This window comes from Mus musculus, chromosome 12 (genome assembly GCF_000001635.26).
Source record: "Mus musculus strain C57BL/6J chromosome 12, GRCm38.p6 C57BL/6J".
NCBI classification, from domain to species: domain Eukaryota; kingdom Metazoa; phylum Chordata; class Mammalia; order Rodentia; family Muridae; genus Mus; species Mus musculus.
In genome coordinates, this window is record NC_000078.6 from 45490388 (window position 1) to 45496387 (window position 6000).

General features: G+C 39.6%; 1 long non-coding RNA gene across 5 annotated transcripts in view; it reads left to right on the forward strand.

Annotated features, from left to right (window-relative positions):
- Gm33680 overlaps positions 1-4938 on the forward strand; it is a 29044-nt gene extending 24106 nt beyond the window's left edge. For all 5 annotated transcript variants that reach the window (XR_381570.3, XR_381569.3, XR_381571.3 and 2 more), the window contains one exon: positions 1791-4938. This is a non-coding gene — a long non-coding RNA (predicted gene, 33680). The remainder of the gene's footprint in view (positions 1-1790) is intronic.
- The last annotated feature ends 1062 nt before the right edge of the window (positions 4939-6000 follow it).

The window sequence follows — 6000 nt, forward strand, 5'->3', positions numbered from 1 at the left end:
TTCATGGGGATAGAGCTATAGATATTCTGATACAAGAATCTAGCCAGTATCTACTAATCAGGTAGACAGTATGCCCCATCAGCTTTCGTCTGTCTTCTATGGTGGTTTGAATGAGAATGGCTACTGCAGGCACACACATTTGAAGATTCAGTCCCCAGCTAGTGCAACTGTTTGAGAAGGATTAGGAGGTGTGGCCATGACAGAGGAGGTGCTTCATTTGGGACAAGCTTGAAGTTCCATAAGCTTCCTGGGGTTTTCAGTGTATCCCTCTGCTTCTTGGTGGTAGGTACAGATGCCAGCAGCCCTCTGTTATCCCTTCACTCTGCAGTCATAGATTCTAACCCTCTAAAACTGGAAGTCAAATGAAATGCTTTAGTCCTACCTTTTCAGCCTGGACTCTTCCAGGCTACTTGCAGGGACTCAGCCTGTACTACATGCATTCTAATCTGCACAGGCCTTATATGACAGTGTCTTACTTTGGTCTATGTGTCTTGCTTCTTGCCCTGGGTTTCATCTAGTGATACACAAGACATCCACAAAAATACTCAACTTTTTTTTTTTTTTTTTTTTTTTTTTTTTTTTTTTTTTTTTAGCAACCTGGAGATATAGATGAGCTAAGCCATTATCAGTGCAGAGGGTACAGGCTCTGTTGCCATGGCTGCAGAACAGGAACTGATATGTATTTTTCACTTTGCTGTCATCTCAGACACATTCTTGTGGCAAAGAGAAGCCTATTAAAGGGTTAACTGCTTAATACCAGAATACCTAGAGTTAAGTCCTTGTTCTTCTCTGTCTAAATTCACTTCCCCTTTGTATACCACGATCTTCAAACATTTATGTTTAGAATAGATCTCTTCTCAGAAATCTAGGTTTGTAAGGTTTATCAATTATTTATTACATATCTCAATTTAGTTATCAAGTATATCAATGGAAGTTAGCATGTAAAAATTATTTCTGGATACATTTAATGTTCTCATCTCTGTTAATGCCAGATTTAGTCTCCCCACACTCAAACCAAAACTGTAGACATATCCTTGACTTTCCCCTTTCATTCAGACCTACCATCTTTCATATACAAATGCTGGCTCTCCTTTGCAGTGTAGGTAGAATGTGAGCACAACTGCCTTCTACTGCTAGGGTCTGGCCAAGCCTCTCTAGGTATGGGTGAGTTCCTGCCTAAGATCTCCCATACATTCCCACTGCTAGCCTCCCACCTACAATACTATAGTGGTTATCCTTTAACACTGGCTTTTAACCCTGAAAATACTTCAATCTCTTTTTAGGTAGTTATGATTTCAATGGAGATAGCTATCTATATCCATGATCAACATTTCAATTATATCTTTTGGGCAGGATAATTGATTTGAGGTTTTTAAAAATGCTCTAGAGACTAATAGAGCAATATTTTAAATAACAGGAAAGTTTAGCTATCAATTTAAGACTAAATTGACTCATATTTAATGAGGTCACACCATTTCTTGGGACAATGTTGCTTTCTTCACCTATAACTTGGATATATGAATATGGGGACAGAACTCTGGGACAGCACTCAGGGACCTAGTCCACTTAGACTTCTTTCTCTTTGATGAGTCATTTCTATTACTGAGTTATTAGTGGGTACATAATGCACAAAGCTGTTGTATGAACTAATATCATTTGTCAATGAAAGTTAAATTATTTCCCATGAGGACCTAGTAAGAGCATGTATGAATTCCCAGTTTTACTTCCAGTAATTGGATATAAAACCGTATCTGGGTTATGTACATAATATAGTGTTTCTTTCATTCTAGAAATTAGGTCTGCAGTTTTCATCACCTTCCTGACACTGTATGTGACCCACGAAAGAAGAGAATTCTCCAGTCTTCCTCTTTTCTATCCTCAAACTCTTCACTGTATGTGGCAACATGGGCTCATTAATGAGAATTTGTGGCTTTGGTCTTTCAAAAGCAACAATGAGGTAACAAACTTCCTGCATTTAGAGTAACAAGGTTGATGAACATGACTTCTTAGCAAATTGTCAAGAATATGTAGTTCAATAATCTCAACACTGCCATAATTTAGACAAGACTATGAAATTCTGAAGGCATATGGAAAACCACTTTTATGCTTTCATATCACAGTGGTTGTGCAGACACAGTCACCTCCTACTGAAAATTTCCATCCTTGATCTTCCCTGCTTCTTCCTTTACTCTCTAGGCAGTTACCAGATCTTCCCTGGACACAGAATAGTACTGTCCTGTCACCAGTTCTTTGAACAGCTCCATCCTGAGAGCTTGGAAAGTGGAGACCCAAGTCCTAGAAAATAAGTACAAGACTGAGAGTCTAAAGCCTGTGTGGACTCTCAGCTCTGCTATTAAAATCGCTCTGTGACCCTTTGCTGGTCACTTAACCTACTGTGCTGCTATTTGCTCATCTGTAAAATTGCTCTCCCTCATAGGCTCTTTGTGAGGATAAAAGAAAATAATAGGTGGCAAAGTGCAGTGAATGGTAAAAGTCTAATACTAAATCAAAGTATTATCATTTTAGAAATTTATCCCTGAGTAGTGCTGACATCGACATACAGAAGTTGAAGCTGCAATTAGGGGCCTGCTTCATCTTTAACCCACCAATAGTAAAGAATAGTTTCAGCAGTGACCCGATTTCAGGCACCCTATGGCTACTTGAAACTCCCCCTTCTTATTCTTAGTATAAGTATAGCAGTTCAGAAATTATTCTAGGACAGTTTTAATACCAACTAGTCTGTAGTCTTCCTTTTTAAGCCATGAGTTCATAAATCGTTATTTAAGCTATTAGAACCTTATACATATTCTTGTAGCTCTATGCAATTGTTTTGTTTATGGAAACAGATCTTGACTAAAGCCTGCTATGTGCCAAACCTCAGAAACATGAAGGAAAATGCCTACCCAGCTAAGGATGCTGGCAGTATAGTACAAGACAGACTAAGAATCAGTTATGGGAGGAGATGGAGGAGATGTACAGAGGGTCAGGAAATTGAACAGAGGTGTGTAGCAGTGAGGGATGGGGAACTGGGAGTAGCAACCAGAAACTCCCATATGCCAGGAAAGCAAGAGCCTCCCAGGACCCCATGGGAATGACATCAGCTGAAATACCCCCACAAAAGGGATGGAGGACCTGTCTAGACCATATACAGAGCTTAGGTATGCCCTCCTTCATGCTTGAGGGATGGGTCCACTCACCTATCTCAAAAAAATTTAACCCAGAATTGCTCCTGTCTAAAGGAAATACAGAGACAAGGAGTGGAACGGAAACTGAAGGAAAGGCCATCAGAGACTGCCCCTTCTGGGGATCCATCCCACATGCAGACACCAAAACTAGATATTATTGCTGATGCCAAGAAGTGCTTGCTGTCAGGATCCCGATACAGCTGTGTCCTACGAGGCTCTGCCAGATCCTGGCCAATACAGATGCAGATGCTTTTAGTCAGCCATCAGACTGAGCACAGGGGCTCCAATGGAGGAGTTAGGGGAAGGAACAAGAAGAAATCCTTGCAGAAATCAAGCACAGTGATTTCTGGATTCTTTTGGAAACATGTCAGTTAACATTTCTGAAGCATAAGTGCAGGCTCTGGAAATGAATGGTTAATCACTTGCCTCCAGAGGTTGTGCAGAAGTGTAATCTGCACTAGTTATAATCTTGATAGTCAATTTGATGCATTCGAGACAATGAAGGAGCTAAAGGGGCCTTATCTGACATCAGTGGGAGGATAGGCCCTTGGTCCTGTGAAGGCTTGATGCCTCCATGTAGAGGAATGGTAGGGCAGTGAGGCAGGAGTGTGTGTGTGGGGGAGCGGGGAGCACTCTCATAGAAGCAGGATATGAGGGGATGGGATAGGGGGTTTGCAGAGGGGAAACCAGGAAAGGGGTTAATATTTGAAATGTAAATAAATAAAATATCCAATTAAAAACAAAGTGTTCAAAGCAATGAGGCCCCTTGCTGTGAAGGTGGACCACTGGCTAAGCACTGTCCTAGAGCATTTCAGTACTTTATATCCATTTCACTAGGTAATTCTACTAAATCCTTGGTTTCCTTTTTTTGTGTGTTTGTTTGTTTGTTTGTTTTCGAGACAGGGTTTTTCTGTATAGCCCTGGCTGTTCTAGAAGTCACTTTGTAGACCAGGCTGGCCTCAAAATCAGAAATCCGCTTGCCTCTGCCCCCCGAGTGCTGGGATTAAAGGTGTGTGCCACCATGCCCGGCTTTTGTTTTCCTTTATAAGTTATTTTTCCGTTGATGTGTCACAACACACTTTTTAAAAGCCACTTATGGGAAGAAAGGCTTCTTTGGGATCACAGATCACCTTTTCCTTTTCACTGAGTCTGGGGCCAATGACGTAATGCTCCCCAGAGTTAGAATGGATCTTTCCCGCTAAATTCACCTAATCTAGTGAGTGTCTCACGTTCATGCCCAGAGATTGTCTCCAATGCATCAAATTGACCATCAAGATTATAACCAGTACACTTCTGGACAACCTCTGGAGGCAAGCGATTAACCATTCATTTTCAGAGCCTACACTTAAGCTTCAGAAATGTTAACTGACATGTTTCCAAAGGAATTCAGAAATTGCTCTGCTTGACATCTGTATTCTGTGAGAAGTCAGGAACGCACTTGGCCTCAGAGACATGGAGGCTAAGCTAAGCAATGCATTTGTTTACTGCCTGAATGTGATGTGTTCTCTTTAACAAAGGCAATTGTTTTTACATTTTGATTTTGTAAAACATGCAAAATGGTTATCCAAGAAGTCTTCTAAGCTATAAATGGTGTATGTAATATTAAAGATTTTATGATCCAAATCTCAATTCCTTAGAAAAGTAAAAGCTTTTTCTCATGAAAGCCCTACACTTTAGAAGTGATCTTAATAAAGTGTTCGATGTGTTCCTAGACACCCATTATTCTGCTCGACAATAAAGTTAACAAAGGCAAGTTTAGGTCAGTGCTTTCATTTGTACATTGGCTGCATTTATAAAATTCTTTTATAATGAATTTTGGTATTTATAGTTAACAGAAATGTCTCATTATTCTCTTGATAATTACCGATATCCAAAGTTCCACTGTGAGAGCGTTACTTTTTTATGTGAGAATTTTGAACTCTATTAAGTTAGAAATGCATCCTAGAAATGGCAATTTTTAAAATAAGGGTTCAGGAAACTATGAGCAAAACATGAACTAAAGCCTGCTTTTGTAAAGTGTTATAGAATGTTTTTATATCTTTAAATAATATTCTGGGGGGGCTGGAAAATTAAGATGATGTAGGCTTAGTTTCTAGTATCCACATGGCAGCACACAGCTCCAGTTGCAGGGGATCAAATGTCCTCTCTGGCTTCTTCGGGTGCTTCTCACCCATGTTACACATCATACACAGACACAAAACACCCACACACATAAAGTAAAAATAAAATCTCAAAATGGGAATATTTTAAAATAATATGCATCAAATACACATTCTACCCCTTTAAGAGAATGTCTAACTTGTGCTTTAAGTTGTAAAGTATACTTTATTTGTTCTGGAAGGTTAAATGTCTAAATAGAGCAGAAAGAGGCCCATGGCACCCTGGAGATGTTTTTCACTTCTGAAGGGTTTGTGGAAGCCAAGGAGGCATGCCACTCACTTCTCCACTTAGAATAGAACTAAACTTTGAAAGAGTACATTTTCTATCTATGACACTTCAAAGTTCTTGCATGTATTCACTTTTATCCTTAGAGAATTTCCCATAGTATACTTTTTAAAAATCATATTCTTTCCAGTTCCATATTTCTTCCTAATCCCTATTTGATCCCTATACACCAGACTTCATGTGCTTTTTTTCCTCTAAAAACCATAAAGAAGACATAGATGATGAGAAGATGAGGAGGAGAAAGAGGGGGAGAAGAAGAGGATAAGGAAGGAGGCAGAAGGAGGAGGAGGAGGAAGAAGAAGAAATAGAAGAGAAGAAAGAAGAAAAGAAGAAGAAGAAGAAGAAGAAGAAGAAGAAGAAGAAGAAGAAG